General features: G+C 39.4%; 1 protein-coding gene across 4 annotated transcripts in view; it reads left to right on the forward strand.

The window, feature by feature from the left end:
* The window catches only part of DAAM1 (dishevelled associated activator of morphogenesis 1), a 174,296-nt gene that overhangs the window by 15,452 nt on the left and 133,207 nt on the right, over positions 1-25,637 (forward strand). For 2 of the 4 annotated variants that reach the window (XM_027065825.2, XM_027065826.2), the window contains exon 2: positions 8,023-8,105. The exons of the other annotated variants lie outside the window; for them this stretch is intronic. The gene's annotated coding sequence lies outside the window, so the exon portion shown is untranslated. The remainder of the gene's footprint in view (positions 1-8,022; positions 8,106-25,637) is intronic. 4 annotated transcript variants of the gene reach the window in all.

The following is a 25,637-nucleotide window of genomic DNA, read 5'->3' on the forward strand; positions in this document are numbered from 1 at the left end:
AACTGTTGTTTGTCCTATAGAATTTCCCACAGTGTAGACCTCACAGTACAACATCTCTCTGTTTCCTCCATTTCCTGTAAATTAGTTAAGATGAAAAGAAGCGATGGATCTATCTGATCATTAGCGGTAGAAAAGCTTATTTGGTAAAAGGAATGTATAGTAAGTTACTCGACTCATGTTTGTATAATTAGAAAAATATTTGTGAGTAGAGCAAGTATGTTAGGTTTTTCAGTCTCCTATTACCAAGAGCAGGCTAAGTGTTACATACTTATAGCGCATGAATTAGTGCCATTTAAATTCTTGTAGGAAATATACAGCATATAGATTCATTAAGTGATACCTAGATTTGTTTAAATTTTGGCCTAAGTGTTTTTGTTAAATTGGGTTTTAGCTTCCATAAAAGGAGAAAAATTCTTAAGGAGAAAGGTATTTCATTTATGAGTTCTGGAAAATAACCAGATTTTAAAAATTGTGAAGATCATGAAACAACTGCTTTTTAATCATTGGGCATTGCTAGTTATTTCTTATCTGTACACTCTCCAAAGACATGTCCTTTATCCTCAGAGAACATGATATGTATTTAAAATTGTTAACCTTGAAATATTCTATTTTTAAAAATGCAACGCTTAATGTTATTTTAGGAGAACAATTTCATTTGACAGTCACTGAAAGAAAGAAGAGGTTATCTAATTTAAATTTTGTTTTGGAGGAAAAAATAGCTTTGGGTTGAGGTAAGTAACAGCTTACTTAGAAGAGGGGATACAGAACTTTTTCTATACAGGGACAGATAGGAAATCTTTTTGGCTTTGTAGGCCATGTTGTTCCTGTCAACTATTAAATTCTGCCATTATTGTAGGAAAAATAACCATAGACAATATGTAAACAATGGGTGTGGCAAGTTGGGGAGAACTGATGTCTTGACAATATTGAGTCATCTTGTCCATGAACATGGAATATCTCTCCATTTATTTCATTCTTCCTTGATTCATTCAGAGTTTTGTATTTTCTTCATATAGATCTTGTACACATTTTGTTAGACTTATACATAAGTATCTCATTTTGAGGGGTGCCTACTGTCAATGGTATTGTTTTTAATGTCATTTTTTACTCTTCCATTGTTGGCATGTTGGAAAGCAATTGACTTGTTATTAACCTTATGTCCTGCAACCTGTTTTTTTTTTTGTAGATAGTCTTTATCAAGTTGAGAAGGTTCCTTTGTATTCCTAGTTTATGGAGGGTTTTTATCATGAATGGGTGTTGGATTTTGTCAAATACTTTTCCTGCATCTATGAATATGATCATGTGATTTGCTTACCTGGGACAAATCCCACTTGACTGTAGTATATAATTCACCTTGTGAATCCACGTTGTTGCAATCAATTTGCTAATTTTTTTGAGGATTCTTACATCTGTGTTCATGAGAGGTACTGCCCTATTTTTTCTTGTAATATATTTTTCTGGTTATGAGCATAATGCTGGCTTCATAGGATGAGGTAGGAAATATTTCCTCTGCTTATACTCTCTGAAAGAGATTGTAGAGAATTGGTATACTTTTTCCTTAAATGTTTGATAGAATTCACCAGTGAACCTATCTGGGCCTGGTGCTTTCTGTTTTATAAGGTTATTAATTATCGAGTTCTCTGTTTTTATTAAGGCCTGTATGCAGAAACTGATCTGATAGTCTATGCTAAAGAATAATTTTCAAAGAGTTAAAAAATAAGATTCTCAAAATTATAAAATAAACACATCAACAACTTCGTTTATTAGAAGGAACCAGAAGGATGTTAGGACCAGTTCAGAAGATAATTAAAAAAAAAAAATTAATGTTTATTTATTTTTGAGAGAGACAGAGACAGAATGCGAGTGGGTTGGGGCAGAGAGAGAGGGAGACACAGAATCCGAAGCAGGCTCCAGGCTCTGATCTGTCAGCACAGAGCCCGACGCAGGGCCGGAGCTCAAGAGCTGCGAGATCATGATGAGCTGAAGTCGGACGCTCAACTGACTGAGCCACCTCAAAAGGCACCCCTCAAAAGATAATTTAAAATACAGATATATCTCTGTCTATCCATTGATCCATCCACCTGTCCATAATCAGAAATGCTGAAATAAATTTGTAGTAGATACAAAACTAGTTAATATCCTAAAGGACTATAAAAATTCATGTTTTCTTTTCTGCATGTATGTAAATCAGTTGTATCTCTGCCAGGCAAAACCTCTTTGCTGTGTTATAGATAAGGGCCATTACATTGTTGTATGTTTTTTTAGGAGTTAATTCCTACTCCCACAAAGCTGTGAAATAGTCTGGCCCAGTGGGTTCTCAAACTTGTTTGTTTTAGGGTTTTTGATCTTTTTTTTTTTTTTTTTTTACTCTTATAATTTATTTTTTATAATTTACATCCAAGTTAGCACATGGTGCAACAATGATTTCAGGAGTAGATTCCTTAAGCCCCTTACCCATTAAGCCCATCCCCCCTCCCACAACCCCTCCAGCAACCCTCTGTTTGTTCTCTATATTTAAGAGTCTCTTATGTTTTATTTTCAGGGTTTTTGATCTTATGAAGTATTGAAGAACCCAGAGAAATTTGTGTAATGTATTAATTAGATTAGAATCAGAATTGAGAAACTTTAAAACTGTTCTTTCATTAAAAAAAATAATAATGAAACCTATTTTATGTTATCATCTGGATTGATGACTTCATCATGAGTATTGAAAGTTTTGGAAAATTCCCCTGTGTACTTGTTGAGAGAATGAGAGAGAAATGGCAAATAACATCTTGATATTTTTATGAAAACAGTTTTGAACTCATAAACACCCTGACAAGGCCTGAGGCTCTCCAGGCCTTCCCAAACCACACTTGAGAGAACCACTGGCCTAGTTAAAAGGAAAAAAAAAAAAAAAAAAAAAAAAAGGTCAAAGATAATCCCTGTAGGACCTGCTAGACCACAAATAGCATTCTACTGAAAAGATACCCAGTCATCTGTTTTACCCCTTTCTAAATTTTAGGTTTTTTCTTAACAGTAGTCCCTCCTTTGACAAATGTTATCCTGCCCAGCATGGGCCATTATCAAGGCTATTTTGAAACTATTACGTCGGAAATTTATTTTATTTTTTGATTATAAAAGTAATACAGGTTACTATATGAACCCATATGAAAGAAAAAAAATAGGAAGTATAAAGGAATAGAGAAGCATCTTACCAAGGAGTCAAATAATGTTAACATTAGGGGCATACATCTTTATGAAGTTTTACAAAAATTTTTTGATTATTATCTATGCTTTTTTTGTTTCCTTCCCCCAACTAGATATTGACATAAGCATATTTCATGTTATTAAACCTTTTTGAAAAAATTCAAGTATAGTTGACACTAAAACTCTTTTTTATTGTGGTAAAAAACACATGATGGAATTTACATCTTAACCCTTTTTAAGTATATAGTTCCATAGTGTTAAGTATATCTGCATTGTTGTGAAACATCTCTAGAACCTTTAAGCCTTGCAGAACTGAAACACTGTATCACTTCAGCAACTCCCCTTTTCTCCTCCCCCACCCCCACTGCCTCAGCCCCTGATAACCACCATTCTACTCTCTTTATTAATGTGACACCGTAGATATGTTAGGGAAGTGGAAGCATGCAGTATTTGTTATTTTGTGGCTGGCTTCTTTCACTTAGCAAAAGTCTTCAAGATTCATCCATTTTGTAGTATGTGATAGGACTTCCTTTTTTTTTTTTTCTTTAAAGCTGCATAGTATTTCATTACATCATATTTTGTTTATCCATTACAACTATATCCATTTTGGACATTCAGGTTGCTTCCACCTCTTGGCTATTGTGGATAATGCTCCTATGAACTCGAGCATGCAAATACCTCTTTGAGACCATGCTTTCAATTTTTTGCGATATACCCAGAGCCTGGTTCATCTGGTAGTTTTCTTTTTAATATTTTGAGATCCTGCCATACTGTTTTTAATAGCACCTGTACCATTTTACATTCCCACCAACAAAAATGTTTTTTTTTTTTTATGGTAGTTATCCTAATGAGTATGAACTTATTAAAATTCTTAATAAACGTCTTAGCTGGCTGCATGTATTTCTATTTTATGTGCTGTGTAGGGTAATCATTTTCCTAATGTTTTTCCATTAAAAACCACTTGAACATCTTTTTTTATGTCTCGGATTTTTTTAAGGATGCATTCTTAGATATGAAATAAATGAGTCAAAAGATATATAATTTTAAAGTTTTTTATAAGTGCTGCCAAATTGTCCTCAAGAAAGGTTTTGCCAGTCGACACTGAATGAGGGTATTAAAGGATCTTTCATTTCACACATGTTATGCTGAGTGTTGTTATCTTACAATTATCTGTGACTGAACAACTGGCAAATGCTATCACATTGTATTTTAACTTGCGTTTTAGAAATTTGTTCAATAGAACTTTTTTTTCCCAAGGCCATTTGTATTATTTCTTTCTCAGACGGCCTGCTTGCCCATGTATCTATTTAAATCTCAATGTTTTAAACAGATAAGAGATTAATTAGCAATGCAAATATGAAGCTCCCGGAACCTTTCATAAATGCAGTAAACCATCATGGAACCCGTTAGAAGGAAACTTATGAGAGCTTCAGGCACATTTAAAATGACCGAAAATATTTCTCTGTGATTAAGGGTCTCAGGGTGCAGATTTACATAATTACTTATCTCAACAAGCCCTTTCCTCATTATGTGAAGGAAAACCTTAGGTCAGCTCCTGTCATTTTATGGCCCATTTGCATTTCCTGGAGTTGGCCCCAGTTGTTTCTTACTATATGTGCTTTTTCTGCTGACTGTGAGGCTGTGCTACATAGAAGGCATTTCTGAAGGCAGAGGGGACAGGGAGATGATATGTAGTTTTTCCATTGGACTGCACATGTTTGGAAGAATAGGAGGTAGAACAATGAAATAATCCAAATATTATGAGGAGGGAGGCAGAAGTTTATATTAGACTGGTTTATGTGATAAAAGAAATGTTATACCCAGTGCTTTTTGTTTATAAATCGTATTGTAAAACAGATATTCACATGCTTAGCTAAAATATTTAAAGCATTTTGCCTATACAACACCTAATATTACCAAAAATGCTGTATTTATCACAGTCCAGTTGTCTTCATGTCAGTGTGTCATAAGTCCATATTGTGGGGGAAATTGGTTTTCTCCTACCTCAAGCGCTCTAGGTTTGTTCTCATTTAAACAGAAAATAATTCTCTTCCAAGGACGTTCATGTTCTAAAACTAATTTTAGATGGTTATGGTAATTCAGTAATAGAATAGAATGCAGTGTTTGCCACTATACTTTAGAGAAGACAACTTAGTGTTATCATGGCTCTGCTCACATCCTTTTTTTCTGGGACTCTGTTCTGAGGCACCGTGGCTGTCTGTCCTCCTTCGCGAAGTAACAAACAAAATGCGGAACATAACCCACGGAGCTTTCTGGTAAGGCCAGTGTTGACAGATTCTCCCTGTGTATTTGTTTGGGAGACATGGTCTGACCCCGTGGTGTAGAGGCTTTTGAGAGGATTCTCCAGAGTAAGGGCCAAGATCCTGAGGAGGAGTCTCCTTTGGCACTCTCCTTTCTGAAACGTCAATTCATGTCTTCCTAGCCTGGAAGAGTGGATATTTCTCCCAGCTGATTCGTTAGTTCCTAGGCACCATTCAGATCACAAGTGGCTTGACTCATTGTAAAATTGGCTGATGGAACAGAATTTCCAAGAGTACCAAATGCAGTTGTAAGTGGGAAACCAGATACTTTATTCACACGTTCTGTGGACAAATGACATCTCCAATGCAAAATGGACCGTGAAATATTTTATCTTAATTTTCCACAACGCTTTCTTGATTTGCAATGGCAAAATCCTGTAGGAAATAGAGTAGAGATTATAAAGTCTTTTATTCCGTGGCTGATAAAGATCTGTATTAAAAGAATTGAAACGTACTTTTCTTGTTAATGGCAAGGAGTTCCATATTGTTCTTTGAATTTACAAAAAACAGATTAAAAAAATGTAAAACACTGAGGCCCTGTCAGTTTCTGATTTAGCCAATCCCAGGTAACTCTTATCATAAAAGTTTTAAGTGGAATATATGACTGATGGAGTCACATTTTGTAGTTTTGTGTAGGTTTCATTATTTAAAGGGACTCGTCCTAAGCATGCCAAGCTTTGACAGTTTGTAAGATAGACCATCATTAATTTCTACCAAGATTGGCAACTATTATTTGGTTTGTGTTTACTGAGATTCTCAAATGTGTAATTTATCTTCTATTGAAGAAACACTTTTATTTTATTTTATTATTTTTTAAAAAAGATTTTGTTTATTTATTTATCTATCTATTTATTTATTTAACATCCAAGATAGGTAGCATATAGTGCAATAATGATTTCAGGAGTAAATTCCAGTGATTCATCCCCTAGGTATAGCATCCAGTGCTCATCCCAAGTGTCTTCCTTAGTGCCCCTTGCCCATTTAGCCCATCCCCCACCCACAGTCCCTCCAGCAACCCTGTTTGTTCTCTGTATTTAAGTCTCTTATGTTTTGTCCCCCTCCCTGTTTTTATATTCTTTTTGCTTCCCTTCCCTTATGTTCATGTGTTTGGTCTCTTAAATTCCACATATGAGTGAAGTCATATGATTTTTGTCTTTCTCTGACTAATTTCGCTTAGCATAATACCCTCTCGTTCCATTCACGTTGTTGCAGATGGCAAGGTTTCATTCTTTTTGATTGCTGAGTAATACTCCATTGTATATATATACGCCACATCTTCTTTATCCATTCATCCGTCGATGGACATTTGGGCTCTTTCCATACTTTGGCTATTGTTGATAGTGCTGCTGTAAACACTGGGGTGCATGTGCCCTTTTGAAACGGCACACCTGTATCCTTTGGATAAATACCTAGTAGTGAATTGCTGGATCGCAGGGTAGTTCTATTTTTAATTTTTTGAGGAACCTCCATGCTGTTTTCCAGAGTGGCTGCACCAGTTTGCTTCCTACCAGCAGTGCAAAGATTTTAGTTTTTAAAGTAATCTCTGTATCCAACAAGGGGCTCGAATTTAACAACCCTGAGATCGAGAGTTGCGTGCTCTACTGACTGAGCTATCCAGGTGCCCTGTAAAGAAACATTTTTAATACCTAGGTCCATATTATGGCAACAACACTATGGTTTATTTAGTTTAATCATCTAGTTGGGAGGGATGAACTTTTTTGAAGTGAGAATTTAAAAACAAAAATTTTTTTAACGTTTATTCATTTTTGAGAGACAACGTGAGCGGGGGAGGGGCAGAGAGAGAGGGAGACACAGAATTTGAAGCAGGCTCCAGGCCCCGAGCTGTCAGCACAGAGCCCGAGGTGGGGCTCGAACTCATGAACCGTGAGATCATGACCTGAGCCGAAGTCGGACACTCAACCGACTGAGCCACCCAGGTGCCCCGAGAATTTTTTTTTTTTTATAGTATCAAACAGAAAGCCCTGATTATTATAGTAGGATAACTAATACAAGCAATTACGTCAAAATTTCAAACCACATTATGATGGCTAATGTAGTAAAAAACTCTCCTGTGGGGGACTGCAAATTCTTTAGACTGCTATCTGCTTATGTGACTTTGGCCAAGTGTCTTGGGCTTCCATTTCCTCAGATGTAAAATGGTGAGGTTTGAATTAGCTCACCAGTTCTGTGACAGTTTTGTTGTCTCCAGTGGCTTTTAAAGGAGTATAGCAGTCACTGTCTGAGTTGGCCCTGAGTGTTCTGCATCAGAAGTCAAGATGACCCCTTTTTAGACCTAGCAAAATGAAACCTAGAGTAAGTGATTTGCCTACTAATAAATTTAGTATAATGATAGAGTTAGAGCTCAGGTCTCCAATAACCTCTTAGATACCTATCTGACACAGTCTGGATGTCACATGCACATGTCCTTTCCCCCACTTTCTCTTCCCCACACAGCCGTGGCAGACAGTGTTTATCTAATGCTTATCTAATGTGACATTTCTTTCCTACTCAGCCTGGACATGGCCTCAAGCCTTCTCGAAGCAATATTCTAACAGCCACAGCTAACAGACAAGGGGATCTAACTGGTTCGACGTTGTAAGTAGTAGAATCTTTCAAATAAAAAAAAGTCACAGATGGTTTTTTACAGAGATTTACTTGTTTAATTCAAGTGGAATATTGTGGCCTTCTCTTTAGTAGCGGTTCCCAGCGTGATGATTCCTTTTTAATTAAAGGAAATTCTAGATTCCCACATGACCTTGAATTCAGTAGCATTTTAAATGAATTTGCTATGAATCCCAACATACAGATGCATTTGGAAGATGGCATACATATCTGTGTGAGACATTTTCATGTTTATGAATTATTGCCTTTGTTCACCACCCCGCCAACCAAAAGACAGGCATTAGAAACCATTACTTTATACCAATTTGTCTTTTTTTCTTGGTTTCAGTTTAAATTTTTATTTTATTTATTTATTTTTTTAAATATTTTTTTTAACGTTTATTTATTTCTGAGACAGAGAGAGACAGAGCATGAACAGGGGAGGCTCAGAGAGAGAGAGGGAGACACAGAATCTGAAACAGGCTCCAGGTTCTGAGCTGTCAGCACAGAGCCCGACGCGGGGCTCGAACTCACGGACCGCGAGATCATGACCTGAGCCGAAGTCGGACGTTTAACCGACTGAGCCACCCAGGCGCCCTTCAGTTTAAATTTTTAAAGTAGGATTGAGTTTTCGTCTTAAGGGATCTATCTCATCAGTGGTTTTCATACTATGTGCTGTAGAGTCCCAATTCTAGGAGGTGGGGAGAGTCCCCCTTTCCCCACACCCCTTCCGGCTCTAACCAGCCTGTTTTCATTCAAACTCTTCTATATATTGAGGTTCTCCATGAGATTTCATTTGGATAAAGGGTTTCACAGCTTTAAAAAAATTGAAAAACACTGATAATCCCACCTTCCCATTTTACACAGAGTGGTTTGGAGTTACCCTATTAACACTGGAGCCAGGCTGAGGACCCTGATGGTCCAATTTGCAGGTCACTCTTCAACCCCCTACCTGAGCTGCTGCTCAGAGGACCAGTGGAGGATGTAAACTAACACCACTGCCAGCTGAGTGCAGCGGGCACTTATGTGGAAGGAGAAAATGTTTACTTTATATGGATAGAAAAATTGTTTATGTTATAATGCCAGGGGAGGGACTCACATCTATTTTTATTCCACCCTTGAATAAAAGGTTATGTTGTGTACATATTTGTAAATGTTTGTCTTGTTTGGGTGTGGGCTTCTCTTATTTGGGCTGGGTGGCGGGATGGTGAAGCTTTTTTTTTTTTTTTAACCTTTATTTTAAACCAGTAGAGAGCGATGCCACCGGCAGAAGAATGCTTCCCTTCTCTTGTCTCCCAGTGCTGTTCTCCTTCCCATGCTGTGGCGTGCTTTCCCGTGTCCTGGGTTTAAGCACTGTCCAAGCAGAGTCTTTGGTGTCTTTCCTGGATTTTGCCTTTGATAAAGGACGGTCTCATTTCAGGACTCATTTCTCTGCAGTGCTCATCTATTGCCATTATTAAAATCAACATGCCATTAAGATCCCAGACAAATAGGATACTTACCATACCTGGCCTGGGCTACCCTTTTCTGCCTGTGGCATTAGCACAAAGCCAAATGTCCCTCCGAAGCCCGCTGTGATTTCTAGGACTTGCTTTCCTCATTGACCTTGGCCGTTTGGGGCTGTAGGTGATCCAGGATAACTGGAGTGAATGTCTGGTGACTGATTGCAGAGGGTGGGCCCCATACCTGGCTGTGGGATGTTAAGTACTTCTGGTTCCTCCTCTTCCTGGTTGGCAGGAAGTGCTGACTGCTCCCACAGACCCCCTGACAGGCCACTTGCTTTCTCGCCCTCTTGGGAAGGTTCTTACCTCTCTTGTGGAGACGCTTTTCTTTAAACTGCAGCAAAGCCAAAATGGTTTGCTTTGGCCAGTAGTCTCAACCTCTTCCTTTCCCATATGTTTTAACAGATATGATGAGAAAGGGAAAGCACTTTTCCCTGGCCCAGGTCACTTTTTACCAAAACAGTGGAGGGAAAAGTTAGGAGGTAAAAGGAGAAAGAAGAAAAGCACATAGGAGGATGTTACATCAGAATACTGATTCTCAGATAATTGAGTGGTAATTTTTGTGCCTGAGTCGTGAAGCTGAACTGTAAAGGAAGTTTGGGGAGCCTAGTGGAAGACCTCATTCGAGAAGGAGTCTCTTTGTGCCATTTTCCACCCAGAAATTAAAATAGCTATCTGCTGGCTTACTCTTTCCACCGTCAGCTCTCCAACAGACCGTTTTTCTCTCTGGAAGAATTAGGACGGCGAATTACAAGTTCTTGGTCCACTAAGGACAGGCTCTCTGAGAGCTTTAGTTACCTGAGCACTTCACCAGTGTCACTCTAGAGAGAGACTCACCGAGCAGCCTTCCGGGGTAAAAGTTTGGTGAGCAACAGGACTCTGAGGGGCCCGTCAAGTATATATGGACTTAATGTGCTTTGGTGGAAATATTTTTTACTAGTGGTAATTTAGTCTTCTTAACCAGGGCGTGTTAAAATGTCCACCACTCATCTCTTTGTCACTGGAATTACTGATTAGTTGGCTATAATCTGACCAGAATGACTGGTAAAAAGAATAGGAGTATAACCTCAAGGATTATTACCCAGAAGCTGTTTTTAAAAGGCATCCCTGGGGGGCGGGGGGGAAGACATCCCTAGAAATCTGAGTAAGGTCTATAGTCTAGTTAACTGTGATGTTCCCGGTTTTGATAATGTATCATGGTTATGGTTATGTAAGCTATTTCCAATGGGGGAAGCAAGGAACTTTTCTGTACCTTTTTTTTTTTTTTTTTTTTTTGTAACTTCTTCTGAGTCTGTGGTTATGGCAAGATAAAAAGTTAAAAATACCCTGTGAAGAATAATTATCACTCCGGGTAAGACATTTCAGGTCTGACTTTGTTTGCTTTTTGCTTCCTGTCCCTGCTACCTCCCTTCCTTCTTTCTTTTAATGCTTTATTGAGAGATATTTCACATACAAAAATCATGTATTTTAGAGTAAATTTAATGGTTATTGTCCCAGTTCATTGGCTTATTCAGAGTTGTTACAACCATCACCACTATCTAATTCTTAAACATGTTCTTTCTTTTAAAAATTTTTTAAAAGGTTTTTTTATTTAAGTAATCTCTATACCCAACATGGGGCCGGAACTCACGACCCTGAGATCAAGAGTAGCACGCTCTTTGGACTGAGCCAGCCAGGCTCCCTTGATCCTAGCACATTTTCAACTTTCCCGAAAGGAACATCATAGGCATAAGCAGTCATCTGTGACTGTGGACATCCTTCTCGTCCTCCCATCCCCAAATCCATCCCAGGCAACCATTAATCCTCTTTCTGCCCAAATAGATAGATTGGCTTGTTCTGGACATTTCATATAAGTGGAGTCATACAACATGTGGCCTTTTTTGACTGGTTTCTTTGATTTAGTATAGTGTTTTCAAAAGTTCATCCATTCACCACATGTACCAGCATTTAATTCTTTTTTGTTGCCAGATAATATTTCATTTTATGGATATACCACGTTTTGTTTATTCGTGGACATTTAGGTTGCTCCCATTCTTAGGTTATTACAAACAGTGCTGCTGTCAATATTTGTGTACAACTTTTTGCGTGAACACATGTTTTCAGTGTTCTTGGGTAAATACCTAAGTATAGAATTGCTGGGTTATATGGAGACTCTATGTTTAACGTTTTGAGGAACTGTCAAATTGTATTCCAGAGTGGCCATACCATTTTCTGTTTCCACCAGCAGTGAATGAGGATTCCAATCCTTTACATCCCAGGTGTTTCTTAGATACTATATTTGTCTATTTTAGTTGTGTTTATGGAAGGCCTCCTGTTGTCTTGGTGGGTATGGGAACCGGGACCTGAATGATGATTTTGGAGGAAATGAAACAAATGAAAATCAAGTAAATTATTTTCAGACTGGCTCAGTGTAGTGCTGGAAACTTTTCAGCCCTGAGCCTACAAACCTTCCTGTTTGACTGGATATGACATTACCAGGAATTTTACTTTCCTGCTTTCATTCTCCCTGAGGAGAAAAAAGAAATATGTCTTTTCCTCAGCTAGACGTGGAGGGTTCAAACACACATAAAAGACCCCTGAGTTATTAACAATTCCACAGGAACATGTACTTGGTTTATGCCCAGAATAGTTTCTCTCCAGTCATTCTCTCGGTGCTTCCTCTGTGCTGTTCTCCGCCGGAGCGTAACCTAAGAGCTGAATCAAGGTTTGTTCAGTCGGTGTTTGGAAAAGAAACGGTGACTGGATGCCGGTCAGCTGGCTCGGGGCTGCTGGCAAGACTGGCCTAGACCATGCTTTCTGCAGGCCGCAACCTCTCAGGCTTGTTAAAGGCCTGTAGCGGGCGGTGGTTGTGTTTGCCGTGTCTGAGGTCAGGATGACAGGACCTTTCATAATCCCCCATGGCGGTGAACAGGCAGGTTCAGAGATCCTGGAAATGGCCAGTGCACCGTCCAGAGACAAGATCCCAGATCCTTTGCTCTGTGTGGGACCTGCGGAGCAGGCAGGGAGAGGAATAACAAGCAATGTTGTTTCTTAGTTCTGGTACGTAGATGTAACTCCCGCTGTCTTCTGGCCACTGTTGGTTACTTTTGGTTATACACTGGCAGTAAGCAATCGGATTATTTTGCTGCTGAAACCACACTGTGGCAGAGAAGGCCTGCCTCTTATGATTGCTTTTCTTACGTTCCCTATTTCTATGCTTGTGGAAAAGAACTTTATGAATGTTTGCAATCTGGTGGATTGCCTCCAGATTTTCATTCACACACCAGTGTGAGTCTCTGTGACACAAGGCAGGTTTAGAAGGTGAGTGTTGTTCCCTGGGGCCTCTCTAGCCCTGTTTCAGCTGGTCTGCTCTTCTGAGAGCTGTATAGTCATACCTCCTCTGACTTGCCAGAGTCCCTCCCTGAAATGACTTAAATCAGGACAAGACTTCATGATCCTATCTCTTTTCCCTTAAAAACTGTCCATCTCAAACACATGCATTCAGTGACCTGTATTATCTCTGTCGAGTCAATATCTTTCATTAAAATGAGGTTGGGGGATGGCACCTGGGTGGCTCAGTTGGCTAAGCCTCTGACTCTTGATAGTGGCTCAGGTCATGATCTCAGTTTGTGGGATCGAGTCCTGTGTCGGGCTCTGTGCTGATAATGTGGAGCCTGCTTGGGATTGTCTCTCTCCCTCTCTCTGCCCCTACCCCCCCTCTAAATAAGTAAACATTAAAAAAAAGTTAAAAAATAAAATGATGTTGGGCGTGTATATATATATGTATATGTGCGTGTGCGTGTGGGAGGGTGTGATTTTTTTGGATAGCTGCCTATTTATTACACCCATTGCAGATTGCCTATGCATTTTATTATGCCTCTATTCATAGATTTGCACCCCCCCTCAACAAAAGATTTTAGGTTTAGCCATTTCAAGGGTCAATTTCATATCACCGTGAAGTATTGATATACTTTAAGATTAGAGTAACAGTTGATGTGTTGTCTGTTGGCTACCCTATTATGTAATTTCTACAGTAATTAATGTATTTGGCTTAATTACTTCAATTGGAACTTAAAGAATTGAATTCTAAATCTATACATAATGTATTTCTTTTGACTTACTGTGGTCCAGCCATGACTGGGTTGAGAATTCATAATGCCTTCCCATATTCCCCCAGATAGGAGTTTCCTGCAGTTTAAAAATGTTCTAAGCAGATATTTGTTCATCTGGCATTGTGTTTGACCTGGTCTTGGGAGAAAGAAAACTGTCTGAAAAAGGCTGTTTCTCATGTGGTGGGGGGCAGAAAACTGGTTCTTCCTAATCTGTATATGTGCCTTTTTTGTTACTGGCCCCAGTGAACTCAGAGAGGCAGACTATGTGATCTGCCAGGTCTCAGGATTAGCTCCCTGTGAGTGTCTGTGACTGATTTCGAAGGCATCAGTCACCACAGCATTTCATACAGCTACCTTCAACCTGAGTACTGTAAGTGGGTTTATCTGTGTTACATTTTATCCAGTGTAAATCCAGTGTTATTCGATAAACGAAAATCATCCTTTTGTCTCTATGTGACATTTTCACCTTTGAGGTCTTCTGATTACGTCATTATTATGAGAGTTCTGAGGTTTGATTCTTCTAAATAAAATATGTTCTATGCTGTCCAGTATGGCAGCGAGTAGCCATATGTGACTATTTAAATTCTAATTAGTTACAATTAATTACAAATTGCATTTGTCCGTCACACTAGTCACATTTCAGACCTCCACTAGCCACACATGGCTAGTGGCTACTCTTTGGGAAAGTGCAGAGATAGAACACGTCCATCACCACAGAAAGTTGGCTGACTGTAGACTTTTCTCTATCCTATAAAATCCAGGCAAGACATTAATCACAGCAAAGAGGTAAATTCAGGTGCTGGTAAACTGTTGCTGCTTATTCCTAGCCTAAAATGAGAGAAGTAACAGGATGTGTCATTCATGCTTTACTTGTTTCTGGGCAGTGTTTCCTTACTATGGTTTGGTTTCCAAAGGGCTGTGTATGTCCAGTAATCAGACTTGCTCATATTCCAGTGCAAGTTAGATGTTCTGAAACAATATATAAATACATTACTGTCTACCATCCCTTACATTAGAAATGAGATCTCTAGCTCCATTTCCAGGAGTGAGTTGTGGGTAAATTAAAATTTTACCAAGATAGGGTCGTCACTATTGGCCTGTTTCCTAAATGGCACAGGTATACAGGCTTTGTCTTGGGCGGGGGAGAGTGGTTAGGTTTCATTTTGGTTTAAATTTACGTCTATTGGCTTTTAGTTGTTAGGAGATATTTTTAAGACTGGATATTTGTTAACCGTATTTATCCACCTTGAAATTCGAATTCACAAGCTATAAATTTATGAACAGAAGAATTGGGTGTAAGTCCTCCCCTCCTTTACCCTTCCACATATGACTATTAAGTTCTTGCTGCTTTTGTGTAACTGATATCCAAGGGTTGAGACTGCATACAAGCCATAGAACATGGACATACAACATGTTAGCTCTCCAGGAAGGTTCTGGTAAATGGACAGAGAAGTGCCAATTAACTGAAAGACCTTTCCTAGCTAATGTGAACCATTCTTTCTTTAATTTTCATTATCTTGAATAATTCCCAATTGCTTGAGAATATATACCTGTGTTCTTTCTAATGTGTGCATTTGGTGGTGATGGTGTATACACCAAAATTATATCTAAATTCCTCTTAGGGCAAGGGTGTGATACTGAAGAGGAATTTAACATGTTCTACCACCAGCTCCCCCACCCCCATCACCAGCCTATTTTCAGAAACATTGTAGGTGAGGTTATGTGAATTTTTATTTTATTTTTTTATAAATAATGTTTTCCCAAGGGCTGGAAAAACTCCATAGCAAGTAGCTAGCTCTTGGCATAACCCCTTGGGGAAACCATTGCTGTGCCATGGTGTGAGGATCCTGGTTCTTATTCTCTGCTATCTTCTGGGACAAGCAAGAGCACTTTTTATTCAGGTTCAGCACTTCAAGATATAGCTTTTATATTCTCTCTTTCATGAAGAATCACTTATTTTCTTTATTCTTTTGTTTCATGCCTGCTTATCTATCATTGGAAGTACTTTCTTTTTCGTAAGCCCATGGTAAATTTGTATATATCATCTATACATATATCATAATAGAATACTTTTTCTTCCAAGAATAGAACCTGGGCTAACATGTAGAAAACTGGAACTGCTGCTCTTTAGAACTGGATCTTAGATCTGGTTAAAAATAAATAAAATGAAATGAAATGAAATAAATAAAAAAATAAAATAGTAAATTAGTGTCAATGTCTTTCATATATTCATGAATATGTAAACACATAACGTTTGGTTTGAACATGAACTTGGCTGTCATGTGTTGTGATTCATTGAGTGCTTCCTCTAGCTTCTTGTTCTCAGGGCCTTGCTTTTCTAGTATTCCTTTGGTGCCCGCTCCTTTGCCTCAGGGACCTTAGCACTGCATCTAGCCATGCTGTTATTCATTCTTAACTGTGGGCCAACATCTTGCTCCAAATGCATACATTTACCTTGGCTGGGTGTTAGCCATAGATTATGTTTGGACCCAAGAGTGATTCCTGCTATGGATGTAACTTTTAAAAACACAGAATATCATCTATATTGCCCATTACTGAGCCACGTTGAAAAGTATTGTCTTGCATTTAGTTCTGGATTTTAAGCATTTGATCCACATTTCAAGCCTCTCCTTCTGTGATTTTGTTTTACCAGAAGGTTCTGGCAGGAGATAGAATGATTTGGAGAAGAGATTCATGGAAGTCAGAGAATCGATGGCTCTATTCTCTGGAAGTCATGGAACTGGACTAATTTTAAGCTTCTGAAAGGGAAGGGCAATATGTTTATTACCTATATTAACCTGTATTTAATCTATAGCACTTAGCCTATAATTGACTGATAGATTAACTCTAGAGCAAACATGCTCAGTGTGTTTTTTTTTTTTTCATTTTTAAAGTTTATTTATTTTGAGAGAGGAGGGGGAAGGACAGAGAGAGAGGAGAGAGAAAATCCCAAGCAGGCTCCGTGCTGTCAGTGCAGAGCCCCGTGTGGGACTCCATCTCACGAACTGTGAGATCTTGACCTGAACTGAAACCGAGAGCCGGTCACTTAACCGACTGAGCCACCCAGGCTTAACTGACTGAGACCCTGTGTTTTGTTTTTGTTAATATTTAAGTGCTAAAATTGAATATTGTGTATCAGAGATGTTTGCCTAGTTTTGAATGATGATCTGGCTTATTACATGGTTTCTTTATTAACCACACTCATTATTGTTTCCAACGATACTTACAGTGAGTACATTAATGATAATTAATAGCTTTCATGATGAAGCCAAAAAATGAATGTGGTTAGTGAAGCAACACTGCTGAAACTGTTTTCCGCCCCCCACTAACACAGGGTAGGGCGTGGGCTCTTTTTTTCCCAGTGCTTCCCTTCTCTAGCTTACTCCACAGATTTATTAGCTCCATTTCTTCCGTTACCTGTGAGGACCCCTGGGAGTAAATACAGTGTGGTTCTAAATTCTGGATTTGTCAGGGTGTGCAGTTGAGTACTGGGTTTGTTGGGCAGAGATCTTGATTGAGCCTCCTTGGGCCAGCTTTGCCACCTCTAGCTCTATGATTCTGGGCAAGGTTTGATCTAATTACCTCTTTTGGAGAATGTGTATTAATGATACCTGGCTTCCCTGCCTGCTTAGAGAGGGCTTGTGAAGATCAAAGGAGAAACAGTACATGGAGTCATTTGCACAGTACTATAAAACGTATGATCTCACTATTAAAAAGGGTAATTAGGGTCCCTGGGTGGCTCAGTCCGTTGACTGTGTGATTTCAACTCAGGTCATGATCTCACAACTCGTGAATTCGAGCTCCGCGTCAGGCTCACTGCTGTCAGCACGGTGCCTGTGAAGCACCTGATAGAGCAGGATCCTCTATCCCCCTGTCTTTCTGCTCCTTCCCCACTCACGCTCTGTCTCTCACAAATGAATGAACATTTATTTTTAAAAAATAGTAAATTGCCTGTGTATTGATATTTATACTCATTGAACCCTCTTCTTCATGTGTTAAGAAACACAAGCCTGGGTGTTGGGGCAGCTAAAAACAACTGCAAGGAATCCAATGGAATATATGCTCAAAATGTATTTTAGTTGCCTGGTGATGATATTTTTGCATTTGAATTATCAATGTGGTACTTGTTATTTTTTTCCAGTAGTTTGAGAATGGAGCTTGGAACATTTTTCACTGGAGTCCATTTGGTAGACTGTCCCCTGGGACATTCATCTTAGTGGAACAGTATTGAACTAATGCCTACTTTCTTGGTTTGCTGTTCTCTGGGCTGACTTGGTTTGTACCTCTGGAAGATCATAGAGAAGCCACCAACTAGCACCAAAGTCTCTACTTTATTCTTTTTCTTTTAGTTGTTGCATTGGAATTAGTTTGAATGTAAGCAAGAGAAACTAAACTTAGGCAAAAAGAAAAAGAAAAAAAAAGAAAAAAAAAAAGAATTTTCCTGAAGAATATGAGGTAGCCCTTATACCTACGGGAAAGCTGGAAAGCACAGGTACCTGTGGAGATTTAGAATTCTGGGGAGAGGGGCGCCTGAGTGGCTCAGTTGTTTAAGTGTCTGACTTCGGCTCAGGTCATGATCTCACGGATCATGGGTTCAAGCCCTATGTTAGTCTCTGTGCTGACAAGTGAGACCCCAGAGCCTGCTTCAGATTCTGTTTCTCCCTCTCTTTCTGTCCCTCCCTTGCTCATTCTCTCTTTCCCCACCCCCACCCCCCAAAATAAACATTAAAAAATATATAAAGGGGCTCCTGGGTGGCTCAGTTGGTTAAGCGTCCAATTCTTCATTTCAACTCATGATCTCACGGTTTGTAGGATAGAGCCCCATATGGGGCTCTGTGCTGACAGCGCAGAGCCTGTGCTCTCTCTCCTTCTCTCTCAAAATAAACATTAAACAAAAAAAAAAGAAATAAAATAAAATTCCAGAGAGAAAGCCTGCTTTGCCTATCCTAGGTCTTTGCTCAGCATTGGCACATTTTTCATGGGGTTGGAGGGGTAGGGGCTGTGATCCCAAGAGTGCAAGGAATAGGGATAGGTGATTCCCTATAAAATCTGTGTGCTAGATAGGCAAAAATGACACTAGCTTTCAGCAAGATTCTCAGTTCTCTGAAATTGGGTGGGAGGGGGGGAACTTAACATCCTTTGTCCATGTATCTGCCAGCATGGGTTAAACCCCCCTTTTACTAATAAGAGAAATTAAAGTTGAGAAACAGCAAAGGAGGAAGGTATCTTCATTAGAAAGGGAGGCACTTGTCCTGCAAATACAATACAAGGGCCCTTGCCCTAGAATCTAGGGATGGGCCATGGCACTCAGTAGCAATAGCATTCCTGTATCATTTTCAGGGCCACCATGTGTCTACTTAGGGTGGCCCTGGCCAACTCCACCAACAGAAAGTAGTGTGAATGGTGCCCCTGGAGTTCTACAAAGCCATGGTCTCTGGTCTTGTTTCTATCAGATTCTTTTTTCACTTCTATATTTTAATTAAAAAAAATGTTCAGCATAGGTCTGTAGAATTTTCAGTGAAACAACTAAGTACTTGAGTCAAAATATTTATTTCCCCATAGTCTAATTAATATATGAAATACTTTTAATATATGTTCTAATTTTAGCTTCTAATTCTTTATATGGACTCCATTATAAATACATTGGGTACTTTATGAACCACCATACAGAAATGGGTTTATATATGAGCAGGAAAGGTGTGGTGTGCCTTTCATTTCCTTCCTTCTGTCCCTCACTCCTGAAAATGTGCTTTTAGTGAAAGAGAGGGAAGTCTCTGCTTTTCCATTATAGACTACCTATGTAGGTCACTTTCTTGTTTTTTAAATTGTTTAACCAAAACAACTGGCCATGAGATTGAGATCTAGGTTTGTGTGAAGGTCTTGATGGACTTGTTTGGGATGGCTAGGTATCAGAGGTGTGATTTGCAAGTTTAATGTGTTCCAACTCTGAACATCCCTGTAAGTGTCCATCCTATGCTGCATAAAGTATGCAAAAAAAATTATGTATGTATACATGTATGTATGTATGTATATGTATGTATGTATATCCGTATATACAGATATGTATGTATGTATGTATATCTGTATATACGGATATATATGTGTGTGTGTGTGTGTGTATGTATATATCCTTCCAAGGATCTAATGTTTCCCCTGACTTAAGTTAGGTATTAAGATGTTTTACCTAGAGACAGCATCAGCTTATCATATATATATGATATATGATATGATATATGATATATTTTATACACACACACACACACACACAGGAAGGTTTGCACATGGGCCTGGATTCTTGGGAGGTTGTCTATAACCACATACTTGTGCAGATTTCCCCAGTGTCCCAGACCAAATTTGGTGCTCCTGAGCACAATTAGGAGAAATTGTTCGCACTAAAGTTCTTCCACTAAAATTTGACTGTCCTTAAGGGCAGGGATGGGGTCTTATTTTCGGTGATGCCGCCACTGCTGGGCACCCATGTGCACACCCAGGACTATCGGGTGGTACTTGTTGCTCCTGAGGCAGGCATTCACAGTGGGACTTCGTGACTTCTTATGCCCAGTCACTACCACCAAGCTCTATCTTTACTTTGTACTGAAATAGTCAAAGTAGGACCGTTATTCCTGTGTGACCAAAGGACATACTCCTATGCCTTCTATATTATGCTCTTTATATAGTGAAATAGGATCCTTTGGTACTCCATTTCTTTCTTTTTTGCACTACCATTGTAGTTATCTAATTTTAAAGTGTGGGGGGGAACAAACGTACGGCTGTCTTTTTCTAACTGCCATTGGGGAAAAGATTGATTTCAAACAGGGGCAGCACAGAGCATAGGATGTGATTACTAGTAGTTACCCCTTAAATATTTTTTTGAAGAAGTGCTAGAGTTACATATGTCAACCCACAAGTTGTTTTGTATTTTTTAGCACCTTTTTTTAGTTTTAAGGGGGAAAAAACCCACCCTAGGCAGTGATACTGAAATCTTTTAAATTTGTGGCGTGATAGGAAAATGTAATCACAGTGTCAACATTCTGTCATCTTCTATTCATCTTTCTTTATGGAAAAAAATAATTATAGTGGTTCTCACACGATTCCAAGGATCTAATGTTTCCTGTGACATGTTAGGTATTAAGATGTTTCATCTGACAATATCAGCTTATCAGGGAATTTAGAAATGACATTCTTGCCCATTACTGGCCTTTGTGTCCCCCTTCCCCCCCCCCCCCCAAGAGAAAACTAAGGGAAGGAGAAATTGCATTTTTACTATTGGTCAAATATGGTTTAGAGCATCACTTTACTTGATAATATCTGGAAATTCACTTAACTCAAACGGTTTTGTCTTCCCACACATTTCAAATAAATGCTAACAGGAAAATACCTCTGTAGAAGCAGAAGGGTTATTTTTAGATCGTGCTCCTATATTTGGGCTTCATTACTCAGATTTTTTTCCCCCAGGGCCAGGGTCATATTTACGTAGGCTGTGCTTGATGGCTTTTCCTTATTCTTGTCTTTACTCAAGAACCACCTGGAAGCCAGCACACTCAGTACACATGTTCTTTTGTAATCTGAATAAATCCTGTCTTCCTTGCCTACCTTTTCCCTCTGTCCTTCCCCTAAGTGTTGTAGATCAAACGGTTACTTTTAGATTTACCTCTAGTTTTAAGTAACTTATTTTTTCCTAGTTGCAAGTAGCAGTCCATTGGTAGAATGAATACCCTCCCCTTTTCTCCTCTGAATTCTAAAACACCTTAATTTTTTTTATCGATTTTTTTATGTTATATTACATTTAGAAAATGTTAGAGAATTCATGTGATAAGATTTTTTCTAATGAGGATTATATTATGAGGATTGTAGCTGTGATGAGCCAACAAGTATTGAAACTAAGAAACATTTAGTGGACTGGTTTAAAAGATTCCTCACAGGGTGTTTCTTTTCCTTTCCTTTCCCCTTTTTTTTTTTTTTTAACGTTTTATTTTTTGAGAGAGAGTGTGAGCCGGGGAAGGGCAGAGAGAGAGAGAGGGAGATACAAGAACTGAAGCAGGCTCCAGGCTGAGGCAGCACAGAGCCCAATATGGGCCTCTGCGTTGGGGCATAGGTAGCCATGGTGATTTTCCTGCCTATAAATAGTTCACTAGGTTGAAATGAATACCAAACAAGTTTCTCCCCCACCACCCATTTTAATAGCAGAATGTGTGAGACAATGGAACAGCATTGGAGTAAATTTAGTGCTGTCAGTTTATTGGTATAAACTGTAGTGGATTTTGACATTTAAGGCCCATTAACTCTCTTTCCCTTGCAAATGGAATTTCAGCTGAGATGTAGATAGGGCAACCCACATGACAAATCCATTATTTCTCTGTGAAACAGCAGGTATCAGGGTGGGCCTCCTACCATTTCCTTACACATACGTCCCCAACAGAGCCACAGTGGAATTAGACTTAGGTAGTAGTCAACTTGGGAGTCTGACTGGGGTAGTATACTGACTAGCGTAGCTGGAAGCTAACATTGCAGCTAAGCAAGCAGGGTGGTGGTGGTGGTGACAGGGGGGTTGAGAGTACTTATTTTCAAAGAAGGGTCCCCTTGCCCAAGGAGGTAGTAGTGTTCCATGGGGTAACATGGAGCCTCTTCCTGGGGCTGAGTTTCTTCTTATCCAAGCAATATACACTTAAAAAAACAAAACAGATATTCAATTGACCAGAGACTTCTAAGTCATACTTAAGAAGCATTGTTCTGTGGCAGGTGGGACTCCTTCCATCATCCTGTTGACAGAATTAAAAGTTTTCTCTCTTGCACAGCTGTATACTTGCTGTCAACATGTCTTTTGCTGCTTATAATGATGTAGAGGTTAAGACAGATCAAATTCAAATGTTTCTAGCAGGTAGGTAATGCAACTGAGCATGGGAAGGAAAGCAGTCATTCATTTTGCATATTAAACACAGAAGAATCTTCATGTCCACTTGTCTCCCATTTTTCTTTGGACATGTGGCTTACTGTCTTCTATTTACCACTTTTGATAGAAATGCAAGCCTGAGAATTATTTTACCTTCCTCCTAATTCTTTTATGAGAAAACAAAATGCAAGCAGTAATGATGAAAAATGGCAGCTGGCCCCTCGTCTTGGTGTTGGAGAAAGAGTAGGGAGTCCTGGGACCATGGCAAACTGTGTGTCAAATTGTCGTTGCTTGGGAACGAAAGTTCTGTGTTAATAGGATATCCAACTATTTGGCAATTAATAAAACTGTATTTTAAAGCGTTATTACTTTTTAAGGAGACTGTTTGGTCTAGTGGTTAAGAGTTTGGCTCTGGAACCAGACAGCCAGAGTTCAAATCTCAGTTCCACCATTTATCAGCTATGCGATTTTGGGCATTAGACCTAATCTTTAATTCTCAGAGCCTCACTGTAAAACAGTGCCAATAATAAAAGCCACATCATAAACTTGCAGTTAGGACTTGATGAAAAGAACTCAGTGTCTGGCATATAGTAATGCTTAACAAACATTAGCTGCTACCATGGGATTAGTCAACACTGAGTAGGTCTAAGAAAGTGTGTCTGTGGACCACCAACAGGCAACTTCTGTTGCATGTAGACTTTGGAGCCATCTGGCTTTGGATCTAGGTGCTGCCATTTGCCAGCTGAGTATTTTGGGGCAATTATATAACCCCTCTGAGCATCTGTCTCTGGTCAGTTGTAAGTGTGGCACAATGGGACCTATTTCGGGGTTTAGTGAGGATTCAGTGAGGTAAAACATGTGAAATGATTGGTTGCATTTGATGAGCGTACTGCTTATTGAGCACCTAGTAAAGTGTCCACCACCCTGAAGGTTACTACTATTTTATGCCTGCTTTATGGTGAGGAAACTGATTGCAAGTTAATTCTCTGGGGAAGTTGTCTGCTGGTTCTTCTCTGGCTTTGCTGCTGCTTTTGAAGGTTCACGCTTCAGCATACTTTTCAACACTGCTCTTCTATGGCCTGTTCAAGTCTGCTTATGAACGTCCATGCCATACCCGTCATCACACAGTGTTCACCAATGAGGGGACCCTGTTCTGCAGATCTGTGCCTCATCACATCTTAGTGAAGGCCAGTTGGTTGTCATCCCTCCAGAATATCCCATAACTACTCGTGCTTCGTAAATTTGACTGTTCGCTGAGAGTCATGGTTTTATCAGAGCACCTCTGTCTTGGCCTTTCTTCTGAATGCTCTTGACTTCTTATATTTTGGGATCTAAAAATGGAACGTTGTTTTTTCAGATTCATAAATCCCTTAAAAAATTTGAAAGGGAAAGGGCATTAAGAGAGGAGATTGAGGGACCCTTGGGTGGCTCAGTTGGTTAAGCATCCGACTCTTGATTTTGGCTCAGGTTATGATCTCATGGTTTGTGGGTTTGAGCCCTGAGTCAGGCTCTGCACTGGCAGTGTGGAGCCTGCTTGGGATTCTCTCTCCTCCCTCTCTCTCTGCCTCTCCCCTGCTCTCAAGTGTTGTTCTCTTTCTTTCCCTCAAAGTAAATAAACAAATACTTAAAAAAAAAAAGGTTGATTTTTGTGGCTATTCAGCAATACGTTGAAATTCTCTACAGTGAAACAGTCCTCCATTTACTTTGACGATGGCAAACCAAGCCATATGGTTTATCTTTCCAGACTTTCAAGGAATATTACGTTTTGTCCAAACCAGCCAACTGCTTTGAAAGATTTCTGGTGGAACATGCACACAGCTGCTACTGAGAGATGGTGAGGAGACAGACCTCACTTCATTGAATGAATAGCCTAGTAGACTTGGGAAAATAGGCTTAATTATGCTTAATAACGGGAAATTCTCTTTCTTTAAAAAAAAATCCCATTTGAAATGGTCACTTTATGTCTTTGCAATGAGAACAGTCAGTCTTTTTTTGGGGGGGGGGGTGCGGTATATGCAGGGAGAGGGAGTAATTACTTCCTTAGCAGAAACTGTCTCTAACAAAGTGTTCTTTCTTAGGCTGCTAGACATTTGAGCTTCAGGTAATTTTCAGCAGATCAAAAGGAAGAAGTTGTGGCAAAATGAAGCAGCCAAAGCAATCCTTATACTCTGATTAGTTTTTTTTTTTAATCTAGTGTTTATTAATACCTAAGCAGCTGAAGATGGAAATTTACTAGTATCATGATTTTGCTCATTACTCATCATACATGGTCCTTGCTGACCCCTTGATTTTACCTTGTGCCTCTTCAGGTGCATTAGTCACCTTTTTGTTTTTTGAGCAGGCCTAGCATTTCTTGCCCTGGAGCCTTTGTTATTCCCTCTGCCTGGGTCAGTCTTCAGATTTTTGCATGTTTGGCCTCTCACCATTGAAATGTCAGTTCCAGTGGCGTCTTCTGAGCTGTCATCCTCATGATTTTGCATCTCCTAAAGAATCACCACCCTTCAGAATCCTTGACTGCTGTCTCTATATATCCTGTTTTATCTACCTGGAATTAAAGTAGTTATGTTTGTGTCTGTCTCCTCTCACTAGAATATGACCTCCAAAAACACAGGGGCCTCATCTTTCCAGTTGATTAATGGGTTTCCAGCCCCTAGAACAGCTTCCAAAGATGGTTAATATATACTTGCTAAATGAATGAATAAATTCTTTTTCTTTCTTCCTTTCTTTAAAATGCTTATATATTTATTTATTTTGAGAGAGAGTGAGAGTGTGTCCGTGCGTGCAGGGAACGGGCAGAGAGAGAGAGAGAGATCTCAAGCAGGCTCTGCATTGTCAGCACAGAGCCCTCTGCGGGGCTTGAACTCATGAACCATGAGATCATGGCCTGAACTGAAATCAAGAGTAAGATGCTTACCTGGCTGAGTCACCCAGGAGCCCCATGAATGAATTTATTTTTTATATAAGTGTTTTGGAAAACATCCCCAAACTTCTTTTGTTTGTTGTACTTAATATAGACCAGGGGCCAGCAGACTTTTTCCTACAA

This window comes from Acinonyx jubatus, chromosome B3 (assembly GCF_027475565.1).
Source record: "Acinonyx jubatus isolate Ajub_Pintada_27869175 chromosome B3, VMU_Ajub_asm_v1.0, whole genome shotgun sequence".
Taxonomy (NCBI): domain Eukaryota; kingdom Metazoa; phylum Chordata; class Mammalia; order Carnivora; family Felidae; genus Acinonyx; species Acinonyx jubatus.